Below are 13,928 nucleotides of genomic sequence, written 5' to 3' on the forward strand. Positions count from 1 at the left end.
ACTCGACTCCAGCAAAAAGTGTCAAACAGCGCCCTCTGCTGTCAGGCAAGAGCAGAAACCATAAAAAGCTGACAGCACCTGGTATTCCCAGGCGGTCTCCCATCCAAGTACTAACCAAGGCCCGCCCCTGCTTAGCTTCCGAGATCGGGCACTTTCAGGGTAGTATGGCCGTAAGCTGCCAGGTCAACTGAAAAGATCCTATTTGAAGGCGACGCAGGCCAAACTAGACTCCAGCAAAAAGTGTCAAACAGCGCCCTCTGCTGTCAGGCAAGAGCAGAAACCATAAAGGCTTATAGCACCTGGTATACCCAGGCAGTCTCCCATCCAAGTACTAACCAGGCCCTCCCCTGCTTAGCTTCCGAGATCGTGCGTTTTCAGGGTAGTATGGCCGTAAGCTGCCAGGTCGACTAAAAAGATCCTATTTGAAGGTGACGCAGGCCAAACTAGACTCCAGCAAAAAGTGTCAAACAGCGCCCTCTGCTGTCAGGCAAGAGCAGAAACCATAAAAAGCTTACAGCACCTGGTATTCCCAGGCGCTCTCCCATCCAAGTACTAACCAGGCCCGCCCCTGCTTAGCTTCCGAGATCGGGCGCTTTCAGCGTAGTATGGCCGTAAGCTGCAAGGTCGACTGAAAAGATCCTATTTGAAGGTGACGGAGGCCAAACTAGACTCCAGCAAAAAGTGTCAAAGAGCGCCCTCTGCTGTCAGGCAAGAGCAGAAACCATAAAAAGCTTACAGCACCTGGTATAAGCAGGCGGTCTCCCATCCAAGTACTAACCAGGCCAGGCCCTGCTTAGCTTCCGAGATCGGACGAGATCAGGCGTTTTCAGGGGAGTATGGCCGTAAGCTGCCAGGTCAACTGAAAAGATCCTATTTGAAGGCGACGCAGGCCAAACTAGACTCCAGCAAAAAGTGTCAAACAGCGCCCTCTGCTGTCTGGCAAGAGCAGAAACCATACAGGCTTACAGCACCTGGTATTCCCAGGCGGTCTCCCATCCAAGTACTAACCAGGCCCGCCCCTGCTTAGCTTCCGAGATCGGACGTTTTCAGGGTAGTATGGCCGTAAGCTGCCAGGTCAACTGAAAAGATCCTATTTGAAGGCGATGCAGGCCAAACTAGAATCCAGCAAAAAGTGTCAAAGAGCGCCCTCTGCTGTCAGGCAAGAGCAGAAACCATAAAAAGCTTACAGCACCTGGTATTCCCAGGCGGTCTCCCATCCAAGTACTAACCAGGCCCGCCCCTGCTTAGCTTTCGAGATCGGGCGTTTTCATGGTAGTATGGCCGTAAGCTGCCAGGTCAACTGAAAAGATCCTATTTGAAGGCGACGCAGGCCAAACTAGACTCCAGCAAAAAGTGTCAAACAGCGCCCTCTGCTGTCAGGCAAGAGCAGAAACCATAAAAAGCTTACAGCACCTGGTATTCCTAGGCGGTCTCCCATCCAGGTACTAACCAGGCCCGCCCCTGCTTAGCTTCCGCGATCGGACGAGATCATGCATTTTCAGGGTAGTATGGCAGTAAGCTGCCAGGGCGACTGAAAAGATCCTATTTGAAGGCGACGCAGGCCAAACTAGACTCCAGCAAAAAGTGTCAAAGAGCGCCCTCTGCTGTCAGGCAAGAGCAGAAACCATAAAAAGCTTACAGCACCTGGTATTCCCAGGCCGTCTCCCATCCAAGTACTAACCAGGCCCGCCCCTGCTTAGCTTCCATGGTCGGATGAGATCGGGCGTTTTCAGGGTAGTATGGCCGTAAGCTGCCAGGGCAACTGAAAAGATCCTATTTGAAGGCGACGCAGGCCAAACTAGACTCCAGCAAAAAGTGTCAAACAGCGCCCTCTGCTGTCAGGCAAGAGCAGAAACCATAAAAAGCTGACAGCAGCTGGTATTACCAGGCGGTCTCCCATCCAAGTACTAACCAGGCCCCCCCCTGCTTAGCTTCCGAGATCGGACGAGATCAGGCGTTTTCAGGGTAGTATGGCCGTAAGCTGCCAGGGCGACTGAAAAGATCCTATTTGAAGGCGACGCAGGCCAAACTAGACTCCAGCAAAAAGTGTCAAACAGCGCCCTCTGCTTTCAGGCAAGAGCAGAAACCATAAAAAGCTTACAGCACCTGGTATTCCCAGGCGGTCTCCCATCCAGGTACTAACCAGGCCCGCCCCTGCTTAGCTTCCGAGATCGGACGAGATCATGCATTTTCAGGGTAGTATGGCCGTAAGCTGCCAGGGCGACTGAAAAGATCCTATTTGAAGGCGACGCAGGCCAAACTAGACTCCAGCAAAAAGTGTCAAACAGCGCCCTCTGCTGTCAGGCAAGAGCAGAAACCATAAAAAGCTGACAGCACCTGGTATTCCCAGGCGGTCTCCCATCCAAGTACTAACCAGGCCCGCCCCTGCTTAGCTTCCAAGGTCGGATGAGATCGGGCGTTTTCAGGGTAGTATGGCCGTAAGCTGCCAGGGCAACTGAAAAGATCCTATTTGAAGGCGACGCAGGCCAAACTAGACTCCAGCAAAAAGTGTCAAACAGCGCCCTCTGCTGTCAGGCAAGAGCAGAAACCATAAAAAGCTGACAGCAGCTGGTATTCCCAGGCGGTCTCCCATCCAAGTACTAACCAGGCCCGCCCCTGCTTAGCTTCCGAGATTGGACGAGATCAGGCGTTTTCAGGGTAGTATGGCCGTAAGCTGCCAGGGCGACTGAAAAGATCCTATTTGAAGGCGACGCAGGCCAATCTAGACTCCAGCAAAAAGTGTCAAACAGCGCCCTCTGCTTTCAGGCAAGAGCAGAAACCATAAAAAGCTTACAGCACCTGGTATTCCCAGGCGGTCTCCCATCCAAGTACTAACCAGGCCCGCCCCTGCTTAGCTTCCGAGATCGGGGGTTTTCAGGGTAGTATGGCTGTAAGCTGCCAGGGCAACTGAAAAGATCCTATTTGAAGGCAACGCAGGCCAAACTAGACTCCAGCAAAAAGTGTCAAACAGTGCCCTCTGCTGTCAGGCAAGAGCAGAAACCATAAAAAGCTTACAGCACCTGGTATTCCCAGGCGGTCTCCCATCCAAGTACTAACCAGGCCCGCCCGTGCTTAGCTTCCTACATTGGACGAGATCGGGCGTTTTGAAGGTAGTATGGCTGTAAGCTGACAGGTCAACTGAAAAGATCCTATTTGAAGGCGACGCAGGCCAAACTAGACTGCAGCAAATAGCGTCAAACAGCGCCCTCTGCTGTCAGGCAAGAGCAGAAACCATAAAAAGCTTACAGCACCTGGTATTCCCAGGCGGTCTCCCATCCAAGTACTAACCAGGCCCGCCCCTGCTTAGCTTCCGAGATTGGACGAGATCGGGCATTTTCAGGGTAGTATGGCCGTAAGCTGCCAGGGCAACTGAAAAGATCCTATTTGAAGGCGACGCAGGCCAAACTCGACTCCAGCAAAAAGTGTCAAACAGCGCCCTCTGCTGTCAGGCAAGAGCAGAAACCATAAAAAGCTGACAGCACCTGGTATTCCCAGGCGGTCTCCCATCCAAGTACTAACCAAGGCCCGCCCCTGCTTAGCTTCCGAGATCGGGCACTTTCAGGGTAGCATGGCCGTAAGCTGCCAGGTCAACTGAAAAGATCCTATTTGAAGGCGACGCAGGCCAAACTAGACTCCAGCAAAAAGTGTCAAACAGCGCCCTCTGCTGTCAGGCAAGAGCAGAAACCATAAAGGCTTATATACCTGGTATACCCAGGCAGTCTCCCATCCAAGTACTAACCAGGTACTCCCCTGCTTAGCTTCCGAGATCGGGCGTTTTCAGGGTAGTATGGCCGTAAGCTGCCAGTTCGACTAAAAAGATCCTATTTGAAGGTGACGCAGGCCAAACTAGACTCCAGCAAAAAGTGTCAAACAGCGCCCTCTGCTTTCAGGCAAGAGCAGAAACCATAAAAAGCTTACAGCACCTGGTATTCCCAGGCGCTCTCCCATCCAAGTACTAACCAGGCCCGCCCCTGCTTAGCTTCCGTGATCGGGCGCTTTCAGCGTAGTATGGCCGTAAGCTGCAAGGTCGACTGAAAAGATCCTATTTGAAGGTGACGCAGGCCAAACTAGACTCCAGCAAAAAGTGTCAAAGAGCGCCCTCTGCTGTCAGGCAAGAGCAGAAACCATAAAAAGCTTACAGCACCTGGTATAAGCAGGCGGTCTCCCATCCAAGTACTAACCAGGACAGGCCCTGCTTAGCTTCCGAGATCGGACGAGATCAGGCGTTTTCAGGGGAGTATGGCCGTAAGCTGCCAGGTCAACTGAAAAGATCCTATTTGAAGGCGACGCAGGCCAAACTAGACTCCAGCAAAAAGTGTCAAACAACGCCCTCTGCTGTCTGGCAAGAGCAGAAACCATACAGGCTTACAGCACCTGGTATTCCCAGGCGGTCTCCCATCCAAGTACTAACCAGGCCCGCCCTGCTTAGCTTCCGAGATCGGACGAGATCGGGCGTTTTCAGGGTAGTATGGCCGTAAGCTGCCAGGTCAACTGAAAAGATCCTATTTGAAGGCGATGCAGGCCAAACTAGAATCCAGCAAAAAGTGTCAAAGAGCGCCCTCTGCTGTCAGGCAAGAGCAGAAACCATAAAAAGCTTACAGCACCTGGTATTCCCAGGCGGTCTCCCATCCAAGTACTAACCAGGCCCGCCCCTGCTTAGCTTTCGAGATCGGGCGTTTTCATGGTAGTATGGCCGTAAGCTGCCAGGTCAACTGAAAAGATCCTATTTGAAGGCGACGCAGGCCAAACTAGACTCCAGCAAAAAGTGTCAAACAGCGCCCTCTGCTGTCAGGCAAGAGCAGAAACCATAAAAAGCTTACAGCACCTGGTATTCCCAGGCGGTCTCCCATCCAGGTACTAACCAGGCCCGCCCCTGCTTAGCTTCCGAGATCGGACGAGATCATGCATTTTCAGGGTCGTATGGCAGTAAGCTGCCAGGGCGACCGAAAAGATCCTATTTGAAGGCGACGCAGGCCAAACTAGACTCCAGCAAAAAGTGTCAAAGAGCGCCCTCTGCTGTCAGGCAAGAGCAGAAACCATAAAAAGCTTACAGCACCTGGTATTCCCAGGCGGTCTCCCATCCAAGTACTAACCAGGCCCGCCCCTGCTTAGCTTCCATGGTCGGATGAGATCGGGCGTTTTCAGGGTAGTATGGCCGTAAGCTGCCAGGGCAACTGAAAAGATCCTATTTGAAGGCGACGCAGGCCAAACTAGACTCCAGCAACAAGTGTCAAACAGCGCCCTCTGCTGTCAGGCAAGAGCAGAAACCATAAAAAGCTGACAGCAGCTGGTATTCCCAGGCGGTCTCCCATCCAAGTACTAACCAGGCCCGCCCCTGCTTAGCTTCCGAGATCGGACGAGATCAGGCGTTTTCAGGGTAGTATGGCCGTAAGCTGCCAGGGCGACTGAAAAGATCCTATTTGAAGGCGACGCAGGCCAAACTAGACTCCAGCAAAAAGTGTCAAACAGCGCCCTCTGCTTTCAGGCAAGAGCAGAAACCATAAAAAGCTTACAGCACCTGGTATTCCCAGGCGGTCTCCCATCCAAGTACTCACCAGGCCCGCCCCTGCTTAGCTTCCGAGATCGGGGGTTTTCAGGGTAGTATGGCTGTAAGCTGCCAGGGCAACTGAAAAGATCCTATTTGAAGGCGACGCAGGCCAAACTAGACTCCAGCAAAAAGTGTCAAACAGCGCCCTCTGCTGTCAGGCAAGAGCAGAAACCATACAGGCTTACAGCACCTGGTATTCCGAGGCAGTCTCCCATACAAGTACTAACCAGGCCCGCCCCTGCTTAGCTTCCGAGATCGGACGTTTTCAGGGTAGTATGGCCGTAAGCTGCCAGGTAGACTAAAAAGATCGTATTTGAAGGTGACGCAGGCCAAACTAGACTCCAGCAAAAAGTGTCAAACAGCGCCCTCTGCTGTCAGGCAAGAGCAGAAACCATAAAAAACTTACAGCACCTGGTATTCCCAGGCGGTCTCCCATCCAAGTACTAACCAGGCTCGCCCCTGCTTAGCTTCCGAGATCGGACGAGATCGGCCGTTTTCAGGGTAGTATGGCTGTAAGCTGCCAGGGCAACTGAAAAGATCCTATTTGAAGGCGACACAGGCCAAACTAGACTCCAGCAAAAAGTGTCAAACAGCGCCCTCTGCTGTCAGGCAAGAGCAGAAACCATAAAAAGCTTACAGCACCTGGTATTCCCAGGCGGTCTTCCATCCAAGTACTAACCATCCCCGCCCCTGCTTAGCTTCCAAGATCGGACGAGATCGGGCGTTTTGAGGGTAGTATGGCCGTAAGCTGCCAGGTCAACTGAAAAGATCCTATTTGAAGGCGATGCAGGCCAAACTAGAATCCAGCAAAAAGTGTCAAAGAGCGCCCTCTGCTGTCAGGCAAGAGCAGAAACCATAAAAAGCTTACAGCACCTGGTATTCCCAGGCGGTCTCCCATCCAAGTACTAACCAGGCCCGCCCCTGCTTAGCTTCCGAGATCGGACGAGATCATGCGTTTTCAGGGTAGTATGGCCGTAAGCTGCCAGGTCAACTGAAAAGATCCTATTTGAAGGCGATGCAGGCCAAACTAGATTCCAGCAAAAAGTGTCAAACAGCGCCCTCTGCTGTCAGGCAAGAGCAGAAACCATAAAAAGCTTACAGCACCTGGTATTCCCAGACGGTCTCCCATCCAAGTACTAACCAGGCACGCCCCTGCTTAGTTACCGAGATCGGGCGTTTTTAAGGTAGTATGGCTGTAAGATATCAGGTCAACTGAAAAGATCCTATTTGAAGGCGACGCAGGCCAAACTAGACTCCAGCAAAAAGTGTCAAACAGCGCCCTCTGCTGTCAGGCAAGAGCAGAAACCATAAAAGGCTTACAGCACCTGGCATTCCGAGGCGGTCTCCCATCCAAGTACTAACCAGGCCCGCCCCTGCTTAGCTTCCGAGATCGGACGAGATCGGGCGTTTTCAGGGTAGTATGGCCGTAAGCTGCCAGGGCAACTGAAAAGATCTTATTTGAAGGCGACGCAGGCCAAACTAGACTCCAGCAAAAAGTGTCAAACAGCGCCCTCTGCTGTCAGGCAAGAGCAGAAACCATAAAGGCTTACAGCACCTGGTATTCCCAGGCGGTCTCCCATCCAAGTACTAACCAGGACCGCCCCTGCTTAGCTTCCGAGATCGGACGAGATCGGGCGTTTTCAGGGTAGTATGGCCGTAAGCTGCCAGGGCACCTGAAAAGATCCTATTTGAAGGCGATGCAGGCCAAACTAAAATCCAGCAAAAAGTGTTAAATAGCGCCCTCTGCTGTCAGGCAAGAGCAGAAACCATAAAAAGCTTACAGCACCTGGTATTCCCAGGCGGTCTTCCATCCAAGTACTAACCATCCCCGCCCCTGCTTAGCTTCCAAGATCGGACGAGATCGGCCGTTTTCAGGGTAGTATGGCTGTAAGCTGCCAGGGCAACTGAAAATATCCTATTTGAAGGCGACGCAGGCCAAACTAGACTCCAGCAAAAAGTGTCAAACAGCGCCCTCTGCTGTCAGGCAAGAGCAGAAACCATAAAGGCTTATAGCACCTGGTATACCCAGGCAGTCTCCCATCCAAGTACTAACCATGCCCGCCCCCGCTTAGCTTCCAAGATCGGACGAGATCGGGCGCTTTCAGGGTAGTATGACCGTAAGCTGCCAGGGCAGCTGAAAAGATCCTATTTGAAGGCGACGCAGGCCAAACGAGACTCCAGCAAAAATTGTCAAACAGCGCCCTCTGCTGTCAGGCAAGAGCAGAAACCATAAAAAGCTTACAGCACCTGGTATTCCCAGGCTGTCTCCCATCCAAGTACTAACCAGGCCCTCCCCTGCTTAGCTTCCGAGATCGGGGGTTTTCAGGGTAGTATGGCTGTAAGCTGCCAGGGCACCTGAAAAGATCCTATTTGAAGGCAACGCAGGCCAAACTAGACTCCAGCAAAAAGTGACAAACAGCGCCCTCAGCTGTCAGGCAAGAGCAGAAACCATAAAAAGCTTACAGCACCTGGTATTCCCAGGCGGTCTCCCATCCAAGTACTAACCAGGCCCGCCCCTGCTTAGCTTCCGAGATCGGACGAGATCATGCGTTTTCAGGGTAGTATGGCCGCAAGCTGCCAAGGCGACTGAAAAGATCCTATTTGAAGGCGACGCAGGCCAAACTAGACTCCAGCAAAAAGTGTCAAACAGCGCCCTCTGCTGTCAGGCAAGAGCAGAAACCATAAAAAGCTTACAGCACCTGGTATTCCCAGGCGGGCCCCCATCCAAGTACTAACCAGGCCCGCCCCTGCTTAGCTTCCGAGATCAGACGAGATCGGGCGTTTTCAGGGGAGTATGGCCGTAAAATTCCAGGTCAACTGAAAAGATCCTATTTGAAGGCGACGCAGGGCAAACTAGACTCCAGCAAAAAGTGTCAAACAGCGCCCTCTGCTGTCAGGCAAGAGCAGAAACCATAAAAAGCTTACAGCACCTGGTATTCCCAGGCTGTCTCCCATCCAAGTACTAACCAGGCCCGCCCCTGCTTAGCTTCCGAGATCGGGGGTTTTCAGGGTAGTATGGCTGTAAGCTGCCAGGGCAACTGAAAAGATCCTATTTGAAGGCGAAGCAGGCCATACTAGACTCCAGCAAAAAGTGTCAAACAGCGCCCCCTGCTGTCAGGCAAGAGCAGAAACCATAAAGGCTTACAGCACCTGGTATTCCGAGGCAGTCTCCCATCCAAGTACTAACCAGGCCCGCTCCTGCTTAGCTTCCGAGATCGGACGAGATCGGGCGTTTTCAGGGTAGTATGGCCGTAAGCTGCCAGGTCGACTAAAAAGATCCTATTTGAAGGTGACGCAGGCCAAACTTGACTCCAGCAAAAAGTGTCAAACAGCGCCCTCTGCTGTCAGGCAAGAGCAGAAACCTAAAAAGCTTACAGCACCTGGTATTCCCAGGCGGTCTCCCATCCAAGTACTAACCAGGCCCGCCCCTGCTTAGCTTCCGAGATCGGACGAGATCATGCGTTTTCAGGGTAGTATGGCCGCAAGCTGCCAAGGCGACTGAAAAGATCCTATTTGAAGGCGACGCAGGCCAAACTAGACTCCAGCAAAAAGTGTCAAACAGCGCCCTCTGCTGTCAGGCAAGAGCAGAAACCATAAAAAGCTTACAGCACCTGGTATTCCCAGGCGGTCTCCCATCCAAGTACTAACCATGCCCGCCCCTGCTTAGCTTCCGAGATCGGACGAGATCGGGCGTTTTCAGAGTAGTATGGCCGTAAAATTCCAGGTCAACTGAAAAGTTCCTATTTGAAAGCGACGCAGGCCAAACTAGACTCCAGCAAAAAGTGTCAAACAGCGCCCTCTGCTGTCAGGCAAGAGCAGAAACCATAAAAAGCTTACAGCACCTGGTATTCCCAGGCTGTCTCCCATCCAAGTACTAACCATGCCCGCCCCTGCTTAGCTTCCGAGATCGGGCGTTTTCAGGGTAGTATGGCTGTAAGCTGCCAGGGCAACTGAAAAGATCCTATTTGAAGGCGACGCAGGCCAAACTAGACTCCAGCAAAAAGTGTCAAACAGCGCCCTTTGCTGTCAGGCCAGAGCAGAAACCATAAAGGCTTACAGCACCTGGTATTCCGAGGCAGTCTCCCATCCAAGTACTAACCAGGCCCGCCCCTGCTTAGCTTCCGAGATCGGACGAGATCGGGCGTTTTCAGGGTAGTATGGCCGTAAGCTGCCAGGTCGACTAAAAAGATCCTATTTGAAGGTGACGCAGGCCAAACTAGACTCCAGCAAAAAGTGTCAAACAGCGCCCTCTGCTGTCAGGCAAGAGCAGAAACCATAAAGGCTTACAGCACCTGGTATTCCCAGGCGGTCTCCCATCCAAGTACTAACCAGGCCCGCCCCTGCTTAGCTTCCGAGATCGGACGAGATCGGGCGTTTTCAGGGTAGTATGGCCGTAAGCTGCCAGGTCAACTGAAAAGATCCTATTTGAAGGCGACGCAGGCCAAACTAGACTCCAGCAAAAAGTGCCAAACAGCGCCCTCTGCTGTCAGGCAAGAGCAGAAACCATAAAAAGCTTACAGCACCTGGTATTCCCAGGCGGTCTCCCATCCAAGTACTAACCAAGCCCGCCCCTGCTTAGCTTCCGAGATCGGGCGTTTTCAGGGTAGTATGGCCGTAAGCTGCCAGGTCAACTGAAAAGATCCTATTTGAAGGCGACGCAGGCCAAACTAGACTCCAGCAAAAAGTGTCAAACAGCGCCCTCTGCTGTCAGGCAAGAGCAGAAACCATAAAAAGCTTACAGCACCTGGTATTCCCAGGCGGTCTCCCATCCAAGTACTAACCAGGCCCGCCCCTGCTTAGCTTCCGAGATCGGACGAGATCGGGCATTTTCAGGGTAGTATGGCTGTAAGCTGCCAGGGCAACTGAAAAGATCCTATTTAAAGGCGACGCAGGCCAAACTAGACTCCAGCAAAAAGTGTCAAACAGCGCCCTCTGCTGTCAGGCAAGAGCAGAAACCATAAAAAGCTTACAGCAGCTGGTATTCCCAGAAGGTCTCCCATCCTAGTACTAACCAGGCCCGCCCCTGATTAGCTTCCTAGATCGGATGAGATCGGGCATTTTCAGGGTAGTATGGCCGTAAGCTGCCAGGGCAACTGAAAAGATTCTATTTGAAGGCGACGCAGGCCAAACTCGACTCCAGCAAAAAATGTCAAACAGCGCCCTCTGCTGTCAGGCAAGAGCAGAAACCATAAAAAGCTGACAGCACCTGGTATTCCCAGGCGGTCTCCCATCCAAGTACTAACCAATGCCCGCCCCTGCTTAGCTTCCGAGATCGGGCACTTTCAGGGTAGTATGGCCGTAAGCTGCCAGGTCAACTGAAAAGATCCTATTTGAAGGCGACGCAGGCCAAACTCGACTCCAGCAAAAAATGTCAAACAGCGCCCTCTGCTGTCAGGCAAGAGCAGAAACCATAAAAAGCTGACAGCACCTGGTATTCCCAGGCGGTCTCCCATCCAAGTACTAACCAGGCCCGCCCCTGCTTAGCCTCCGAGATCGGACGAGATCGGGCATTTTCAGGGTAGTATGGCCGTAAGCTGCCAGGTCGACTAAAAAGATCCTATTTGAAGGTGACGCAGGCCAAACTAGACTCCAGCAAAAAGTGTCAAACAGCGCCCTCTGCTGTCAGGCAAGAGCAGAAACCATAAAAAGCTTACAGCACCTGGTATTCCCAGGCGGTCTCCCATCCAAGTACTAACCAGGCCCGCCCCTGCTTAGCTTCCAAGGTCGGACGAGATTGGGCGTTTTCAGGGTAGTATGGCCGTAAGCTGCCAGGGCAACTGAAAAGATCCTATTTGAAGGCGACACAGGCCAAACTAGACTCCAGCAAAAAGGGTCAAACAGCGCCCTCTGCTGTCAGACAAGAGCAGAAACCATAAAAAGCTTACAGCACCTGGTATTCCCAGGCGGTCTCCCATCCAAGTACTAACCAGGCCCGCCCCTGCTTAGCTTCCGAGATCAGACAAGATCGGGCGTTTTCAGGGTAGTATGGCCGTAAGCTGCCAGGGCAACTGAAAAGATCCTATTTGAAGTCGACGCAGGCCAAACTCGACTCCAGCAAAAAGTGTCAAACAGCGCCCTCTGCTGTCAGGCAAGAGCAGAAACCATAAAGGCTTACAGCACCTGGTATTCCCAGGCGGTCTCCCATCCAAGTACTAACCAGGCCCGCCCCTGCTTAGCTTCCGAGATCGGACGAGATCGGGCGTTTTCAGGGTAGTATGGCCGTAAGCTGCCAGGTCAACTGAAAAGATCCTATTTGAAGGCGATGCAGGCCAAACTAGAATCCAGCAAAAAGTGTCAAACAGCGCCCTCTGCTGTCAGGCAAGAGCAGAAACCATAAAAAGCTTACAGCACCTGGTATTCCCAGGCGGTCTCCCATCCAAGTACTAAACAGGCCCGCCCCTGCTTAGCTTCCAAGGTCGGACGAGATCGGGCGTTTTCAGGGTAGTATGGCCGTAAGCTGCCAGGGCAACTGAAAAGATCCTATTTGAAGGCGACGCAGGCCAAACTAGACTCCAGCAAAAAGTGCCAAACAGCGCCCTCTGCTGTCAGGCAAGAGCAGAAACCATAAAAAGCTTACAGCACCTGGTATTCCCAGAAGGTCTCCCATCCTAGTACTAACCAGGCCCGCCCCTGATTAGCTTCCTAGATCGGATGAGATCGGGCATTTTCAGGGTAGTATGGCCGTAAGCTGCCAGGGCAACTGAAAAGATTCTATTTGAAGGCGACGCAGGCCAAACTCGACTCCAGCAAAAAATGTCAAACAGCGCCCTCTGCTGTCAGGCAAGAGCAGAAACCATAAAAAGCTGACAGCACCTGGTATTCCCAGGCGGTCTCCCATCCAAGTACTAACCAAGGCCCGCCCCTGCTTAGCTTCCGAGATCGGGCACTTTCAGGGTAGTATGGCCGTAAGCTGCCAGGTCAACTGAAAAGATCCTATTTGAAGGCGACGCAGGCCAAACTCGACTCCAGCAAAAAATGTCAAACAGCGCCCTCTGCTGTCAGGCAAGAGCAGAAACCATAAAAAGCTGACAACACCTGGTATTCCCAGGCGGTCTCCCATCCAAGTACTAACCAGGCCCGCCCCTGCTTAGCTTCCGAGATCGGACGAGATCGGGCGTTTTCAGGGTAGTATGGCCGTAAGCTGCCAGGTCGACTAAAAAGATCCTATTTGAAGGTGACGCAGGCCAAACTAGACTCCAGCAAAAAGTGTCAAACAGCGCCCTCTGCTGTCAGGCAAGAGCAGAAACCATAAAAAGCTTACAGCACCTGGTATTCCCAGGCGGTCTCCCATCCAAGTACTAACCAAGCCCGCCCCTGCTTAGCTTCCGAGATCGGGCGTTTTCAGGGTAGTATGGCCGTAAGCTGCCAGGTCAACTGAAAAGATCCTATTTGAAGGCGACGCAGGCCAAACTAGACTCCAGCAAAAAGTGTCAAACAGCGCCCTCTGCTGTCAGGCAAGAGCAGAAACCATAAAAAGCTTACAGCACCTGGTATTCCCAGGCGGTCTCCCATCCAAGTACTAACCAGGCCCGCCCCTGCTTAGCTTCCGAGATCGGACGAGATCGGGCATTTTCAGGGTAGTATGGCTGTAAGCTGCCAGGGCAACTGAAAAGATCCTATTTAAAGGCGACGCAGGCCAAACTAGACTCCAGCAAAAAGTGTCAAACAGCGCCCTCTGCTGTCAGGCAAGAGCAGAAACCATAAAAAGCTTACAGCAGCTGGTATTCCCAGAAGGTCTCCCATCCTAGTACTAACCAGGCCCGCCCCTGATTAGCTTCCTAGATCGGATGAGATCGGGCATTTTCAGGGTAGTATGGCCGTAAGCTGCCAGGGCAACTGAAAAGATTCTATTTGAAGGCGACGCAGGCCAAACTCGACTCCAGCAAAAAATGTCAAACAGCGCCCTCTGCTGTCAGGCAAGAGCAGAAACCATAAAAAGCTGACAGCACCTGGTATTCCCAGGCGGTCTCCCATCCAAGTACTAACCAATGCCCGCCCCTGCTTAGCTTCCGAGATCGGGCACTTTCAGGGTAGTATGGCCGTAAGCTGCCAGGTCAACTGAAAAGATCCTATTTGAAGGCGACGCAGGCCAAACTCGACTCCAGCAAAAAATGTCAAACAGCGCCCTCTGCTGTCAGGCAAGAGCAGAAACCATAAAAAGCTGACAGCACCTGGTATTCCCAGGCGGTCTCCCATCCAAGTACTAACCAGGCCCGCCCCTGCTTAGCCTCCGAGATCGGACGAGATCGGGCATTTTCAGGGTAGTATGGCCGTAAGCTGCCAGGTCGACTAAAAAGATCCTATTTGAAGGTGACGCAGGCCAAACTAGACTCCAGCAAAAAGTGTCAAACAGCGCCCTCTGCTGTCAGGCAAGAGCAGA

The 13,928-nt window shown here is 52.5% G+C and overlaps 29 non-coding genes and 31 pseudogenes across 29 annotated transcripts; all 60 read right to left on the minus strand.

Moving 5' to 3' along the window:
- Nucleotides 1–66: 66 nt before the first annotated feature.
- On the minus strand, nt 67–176 carry LOC131123768 (5S ribosomal RNA; annotated as a pseudogene).
- A 111-nt stretch (nt 177–287) lies between these two features.
- LOC131123900 (5S ribosomal RNA) lies at nt 288–396 on the minus strand (annotated as a pseudogene).
- A 112-nt stretch (nt 397–508) lies between these two features.
- On the minus strand, nt 509–617 carry LOC131123618 (5S ribosomal RNA; annotated as a pseudogene).
- Nucleotides 618–729: 112 nt separating this feature from the next.
- Nucleotides 730–848, minus strand: LOC131122508 (5S ribosomal RNA; annotated as a pseudogene).
- A 111-nt stretch (nt 849–959) lies between these two features.
- On the minus strand, nt 960–1,068 carry LOC131122841 (5S ribosomal RNA; annotated as a pseudogene).
- A 112-nt stretch (nt 1,069–1,180) lies between these two features.
- On the minus strand, nt 1,181–1,289 carry LOC131123407 (5S ribosomal RNA; annotated as a pseudogene).
- A 112-nt stretch (nt 1,290–1,401) lies between these two features.
- Nucleotides 1,402–1,520, minus strand: LOC131123035 (5S ribosomal RNA; annotated as a pseudogene).
- A 112-nt stretch (nt 1,521–1,632) lies between these two features.
- On the minus strand, nt 1,633–1,751 carry LOC131122009 (5S ribosomal RNA). Its single transcript, XR_009128494.1, has one exon. It is a non-coding gene; the product is annotated as a 5S ribosomal RNA (ribosomal RNA).
- A 112-nt stretch (nt 1,752–1,863) lies between these two features.
- LOC131122698 (5S ribosomal RNA) lies at nt 1,864–1,982 on the minus strand (annotated as a pseudogene).
- Nucleotides 1,983–2,094: 112 nt separating this feature from the next.
- On the minus strand, nt 2,095–2,213 carry LOC131121427 (5S ribosomal RNA). The gene has a single exon (XR_009127936.1). It is a non-coding gene; the product is annotated as a 5S ribosomal RNA (ribosomal RNA).
- Nucleotides 2,214–2,325: 112 nt separating this feature from the next.
- Nucleotides 2,326–2,444, minus strand: LOC131120860 (5S ribosomal RNA). Its single transcript, XR_009127405.1, has one exon. It is a non-coding gene; the product is annotated as a 5S ribosomal RNA (ribosomal RNA).
- Nucleotides 2,445–2,556: 112 nt separating this feature from the next.
- On the minus strand, nt 2,557–2,675 carry LOC131122551 (5S ribosomal RNA; annotated as a pseudogene).
- Nucleotides 2,676–2,787: 112 nt separating this feature from the next.
- Nucleotides 2,788–2,896, minus strand: LOC131122671 (5S ribosomal RNA; annotated as a pseudogene).
- Nucleotides 2,897–3,008: 112 nt separating this feature from the next.
- On the minus strand, nt 3,009–3,127 carry LOC131123558 (5S ribosomal RNA; annotated as a pseudogene).
- Nucleotides 3,128–3,239: 112 nt separating this feature from the next.
- On the minus strand, nt 3,240–3,358 carry LOC131121030 (5S ribosomal RNA). Its single transcript, XR_009127569.1, has one exon. It is a non-coding gene; the product is annotated as a 5S ribosomal RNA (ribosomal RNA).
- Nucleotides 3,359–3,470: 112 nt separating this feature from the next.
- Nucleotides 3,471–3,580, minus strand: LOC131123880 (5S ribosomal RNA; annotated as a pseudogene).
- Nucleotides 3,581–3,911: 331 nt separating this feature from the next.
- On the minus strand, nt 3,912–4,020 carry LOC131123887 (5S ribosomal RNA; annotated as a pseudogene).
- A 112-nt stretch (nt 4,021–4,132) lies between these two features.
- LOC131123038 (5S ribosomal RNA) lies at nt 4,133–4,251 on the minus strand (annotated as a pseudogene).
- Nucleotides 4,252–4,362: 111 nt separating this feature from the next.
- LOC131120479 (5S ribosomal RNA) lies at nt 4,363–4,480 on the minus strand. Its single transcript, XR_009127033.1, has one exon. It is a non-coding gene; the product is annotated as a 5S ribosomal RNA (ribosomal RNA).
- Nucleotides 4,481–4,592: 112 nt separating this feature from the next.
- LOC131123408 (5S ribosomal RNA) lies at nt 4,593–4,701 on the minus strand (annotated as a pseudogene).
- Nucleotides 4,702–4,813: 112 nt separating this feature from the next.
- LOC131122129 (5S ribosomal RNA) lies at nt 4,814–4,932 on the minus strand. The gene has a single exon (XR_009128541.1). It is a non-coding gene; the product is annotated as a 5S ribosomal RNA (ribosomal RNA).
- Nucleotides 4,933–5,044: 112 nt separating this feature from the next.
- Nucleotides 5,045–5,163, minus strand: LOC131121337 (5S ribosomal RNA). Its single transcript, XR_009127852.1, has one exon. It is a non-coding gene; the product is annotated as a 5S ribosomal RNA (ribosomal RNA).
- A 112-nt stretch (nt 5,164–5,275) lies between these two features.
- On the minus strand, nt 5,276–5,394 carry LOC131121739 (5S ribosomal RNA). The gene has a single exon (XR_009128235.1). It is a non-coding gene; the product is annotated as a 5S ribosomal RNA (ribosomal RNA).
- A 112-nt stretch (nt 5,395–5,506) lies between these two features.
- Nucleotides 5,507–5,615, minus strand: LOC131123008 (5S ribosomal RNA; annotated as a pseudogene).
- Nucleotides 5,616–5,726: 111 nt separating this feature from the next.
- Nucleotides 5,727–5,835, minus strand: LOC131123811 (5S ribosomal RNA; annotated as a pseudogene).
- Nucleotides 5,836–5,947: 112 nt separating this feature from the next.
- On the minus strand, nt 5,948–6,066 carry LOC131121670 (5S ribosomal RNA). Its single transcript, XR_009128168.1, has one exon. It is a non-coding gene; the product is annotated as a 5S ribosomal RNA (ribosomal RNA).
- A 112-nt stretch (nt 6,067–6,178) lies between these two features.
- LOC131123214 (5S ribosomal RNA) lies at nt 6,179–6,297 on the minus strand (annotated as a pseudogene).
- A 112-nt stretch (nt 6,298–6,409) lies between these two features.
- On the minus strand, nt 6,410–6,528 carry LOC131120877 (5S ribosomal RNA). The gene has a single exon (XR_009127421.1). It is a non-coding gene; the product is annotated as a 5S ribosomal RNA (ribosomal RNA).
- A 112-nt stretch (nt 6,529–6,640) lies between these two features.
- On the minus strand, nt 6,641–6,749 carry LOC131124099 (5S ribosomal RNA; annotated as a pseudogene).
- Nucleotides 6,750–6,861: 112 nt separating this feature from the next.
- On the minus strand, nt 6,862–6,980 carry LOC131120491 (5S ribosomal RNA). The gene has a single exon (XR_009127045.1). It is a non-coding gene; the product is annotated as a 5S ribosomal RNA (ribosomal RNA).
- Nucleotides 6,981–7,091: 111 nt separating this feature from the next.
- On the minus strand, nt 7,092–7,210 carry LOC131120332 (5S ribosomal RNA). Its single transcript, XR_009126889.1, has one exon. It is a non-coding gene; the product is annotated as a 5S ribosomal RNA (ribosomal RNA).
- A 112-nt stretch (nt 7,211–7,322) lies between these two features.
- On the minus strand, nt 7,323–7,441 carry LOC131123346 (5S ribosomal RNA; annotated as a pseudogene).
- A 111-nt stretch (nt 7,442–7,552) lies between these two features.
- LOC131122978 (5S ribosomal RNA) lies at nt 7,553–7,671 on the minus strand (annotated as a pseudogene).
- A 112-nt stretch (nt 7,672–7,783) lies between these two features.
- On the minus strand, nt 7,784–7,892 carry LOC131123447 (5S ribosomal RNA; annotated as a pseudogene).
- Nucleotides 7,893–8,004: 112 nt separating this feature from the next.
- Nucleotides 8,005–8,123, minus strand: LOC131121236 (5S ribosomal RNA). Its single transcript, XR_009127772.1, has one exon. It is a non-coding gene; the product is annotated as a 5S ribosomal RNA (ribosomal RNA).
- A 112-nt stretch (nt 8,124–8,235) lies between these two features.
- On the minus strand, nt 8,236–8,354 carry LOC131121457 (5S ribosomal RNA). Its single transcript, XR_009127966.1, has one exon. It is a non-coding gene; the product is annotated as a 5S ribosomal RNA (ribosomal RNA).
- Nucleotides 8,355–8,466: 112 nt separating this feature from the next.
- On the minus strand, nt 8,467–8,575 carry LOC131123540 (5S ribosomal RNA; annotated as a pseudogene).
- A 111-nt stretch (nt 8,576–8,686) lies between these two features.
- LOC131121433 (5S ribosomal RNA) lies at nt 8,687–8,805 on the minus strand. Its single transcript, XR_009127942.1, has one exon. It is a non-coding gene; the product is annotated as a 5S ribosomal RNA (ribosomal RNA).
- A 111-nt stretch (nt 8,806–8,916) lies between these two features.
- Nucleotides 8,917–9,035, minus strand: LOC131121237 (5S ribosomal RNA). The gene has a single exon (XR_009127773.1). It is a non-coding gene; the product is annotated as a 5S ribosomal RNA (ribosomal RNA).
- Nucleotides 9,036–9,147: 112 nt separating this feature from the next.
- Nucleotides 9,148–9,266, minus strand: LOC131121582 (5S ribosomal RNA). The gene has a single exon (XR_009128086.1). It is a non-coding gene; the product is annotated as a 5S ribosomal RNA (ribosomal RNA).
- A 112-nt stretch (nt 9,267–9,378) lies between these two features.
- Nucleotides 9,379–9,487, minus strand: LOC131123808 (5S ribosomal RNA; annotated as a pseudogene).
- Nucleotides 9,488–9,598: 111 nt separating this feature from the next.
- LOC131120778 (5S ribosomal RNA) lies at nt 9,599–9,717 on the minus strand. Its single transcript, XR_009127323.1, has one exon. It is a non-coding gene; the product is annotated as a 5S ribosomal RNA (ribosomal RNA).
- A 111-nt stretch (nt 9,718–9,828) lies between these two features.
- LOC131121217 (5S ribosomal RNA) lies at nt 9,829–9,947 on the minus strand. Its single transcript, XR_009127751.1, has one exon. It is a non-coding gene; the product is annotated as a 5S ribosomal RNA (ribosomal RNA).
- Nucleotides 9,948–10,059: 112 nt separating this feature from the next.
- LOC131122709 (5S ribosomal RNA) lies at nt 10,060–10,168 on the minus strand (annotated as a pseudogene).
- A 112-nt stretch (nt 10,169–10,280) lies between these two features.
- On the minus strand, nt 10,281–10,399 carry LOC131124121 (5S ribosomal RNA). Its single transcript, XR_009128798.1, has one exon. It is a non-coding gene; the product is annotated as a 5S ribosomal RNA (ribosomal RNA).
- Nucleotides 10,400–10,511: 112 nt separating this feature from the next.
- Nucleotides 10,512–10,630, minus strand: LOC131122477 (5S ribosomal RNA; annotated as a pseudogene).
- Nucleotides 10,631–10,742: 112 nt separating this feature from the next.
- LOC131123970 (5S ribosomal RNA) lies at nt 10,743–10,852 on the minus strand (annotated as a pseudogene).
- A 112-nt stretch (nt 10,853–10,964) lies between these two features.
- On the minus strand, nt 10,965–11,083 carry LOC131121282 (5S ribosomal RNA). Its single transcript, XR_009127798.1, has one exon. It is a non-coding gene; the product is annotated as a 5S ribosomal RNA (ribosomal RNA).
- Nucleotides 11,084–11,195: 112 nt separating this feature from the next.
- Nucleotides 11,196–11,314, minus strand: LOC131120377 (5S ribosomal RNA). The gene has a single exon (XR_009126933.1). It is a non-coding gene; the product is annotated as a 5S ribosomal RNA (ribosomal RNA).
- A 112-nt stretch (nt 11,315–11,426) lies between these two features.
- On the minus strand, nt 11,427–11,545 carry LOC131120607 (5S ribosomal RNA). The gene has a single exon (XR_009127157.1). It is a non-coding gene; the product is annotated as a 5S ribosomal RNA (ribosomal RNA).
- Nucleotides 11,546–11,656: 111 nt separating this feature from the next.
- Nucleotides 11,657–11,775, minus strand: LOC131121229 (5S ribosomal RNA). The gene has a single exon (XR_009127764.1). It is a non-coding gene; the product is annotated as a 5S ribosomal RNA (ribosomal RNA).
- A 112-nt stretch (nt 11,776–11,887) lies between these two features.
- LOC131120989 (5S ribosomal RNA) lies at nt 11,888–12,006 on the minus strand. The gene has a single exon (XR_009127530.1). It is a non-coding gene; the product is annotated as a 5S ribosomal RNA (ribosomal RNA).
- Nucleotides 12,007–12,118: 112 nt separating this feature from the next.
- On the minus strand, nt 12,119–12,237 carry LOC131121498 (5S ribosomal RNA). Its single transcript, XR_009128005.1, has one exon. It is a non-coding gene; the product is annotated as a 5S ribosomal RNA (ribosomal RNA).
- A 112-nt stretch (nt 12,238–12,349) lies between these two features.
- Nucleotides 12,350–12,459, minus strand: LOC131123770 (5S ribosomal RNA; annotated as a pseudogene).
- Nucleotides 12,460–12,571: 112 nt separating this feature from the next.
- LOC131120758 (5S ribosomal RNA) lies at nt 12,572–12,690 on the minus strand. The gene has a single exon (XR_009127304.1). It is a non-coding gene; the product is annotated as a 5S ribosomal RNA (ribosomal RNA).
- A 112-nt stretch (nt 12,691–12,802) lies between these two features.
- On the minus strand, nt 12,803–12,911 carry LOC131122710 (5S ribosomal RNA; annotated as a pseudogene).
- Nucleotides 12,912–13,023: 112 nt separating this feature from the next.
- Nucleotides 13,024–13,142, minus strand: LOC131124122 (5S ribosomal RNA). Its single transcript, XR_009128799.1, has one exon. It is a non-coding gene; the product is annotated as a 5S ribosomal RNA (ribosomal RNA).
- Nucleotides 13,143–13,254: 112 nt separating this feature from the next.
- Nucleotides 13,255–13,373, minus strand: LOC131122478 (5S ribosomal RNA; annotated as a pseudogene).
- Nucleotides 13,374–13,485: 112 nt separating this feature from the next.
- LOC131123971 (5S ribosomal RNA) lies at nt 13,486–13,595 on the minus strand (annotated as a pseudogene).
- Nucleotides 13,596–13,707: 112 nt separating this feature from the next.
- On the minus strand, nt 13,708–13,826 carry LOC131121283 (5S ribosomal RNA). The gene has a single exon (XR_009127799.1). It is a non-coding gene; the product is annotated as a 5S ribosomal RNA (ribosomal RNA).
- Nucleotides 13,827–13,928: the final 102 nt, after the last annotated feature.

This window comes from Doryrhamphus excisus, chromosome 2 (genome assembly GCF_030265055.1).
Source record: "Doryrhamphus excisus isolate RoL2022-K1 chromosome 2, RoL_Dexc_1.0, whole genome shotgun sequence".
In the NCBI taxonomy this organism is placed as follows: domain Eukaryota; kingdom Metazoa; phylum Chordata; class Actinopteri; order Syngnathiformes; family Syngnathidae; genus Doryrhamphus; species Doryrhamphus excisus.